Source organism: Nannospalax galili, unplaced genomic scaffold, assembly GCF_000622305.1.
Source record: "Nannospalax galili isolate Female #2095 unplaced genomic scaffold, S.galili_v1.0 scaffold433, whole genome shotgun sequence".
In the NCBI taxonomy this organism is placed as follows: Eukaryota; Metazoa; Chordata; class Mammalia; order Rodentia; family Spalacidae; genus Nannospalax; species Nannospalax galili.
In genome coordinates, this window is record NW_008338715.1 from 7,021,024 (window position 1) to 7,021,232 (window position 209).

Consider the following 209-nt stretch of genomic DNA (forward strand, 5'->3'; position numbering starts at 1 on the left):
TCTGATTTTGACCATTTTAAAATTGAACTAAATTAAACTTCTGTGTCTTCAATTCTGGAGTCCTGTTTTCATGACAGCAGCATTATCATATTTGAAACTCTGCATGAATAATCTATTTCTATATTAACTTAAACTGTCATTGGTCATATTATGATGTACATAATTGTGTGTATCAATATCAATACAATTCTAAAGACAATCTATGAAAT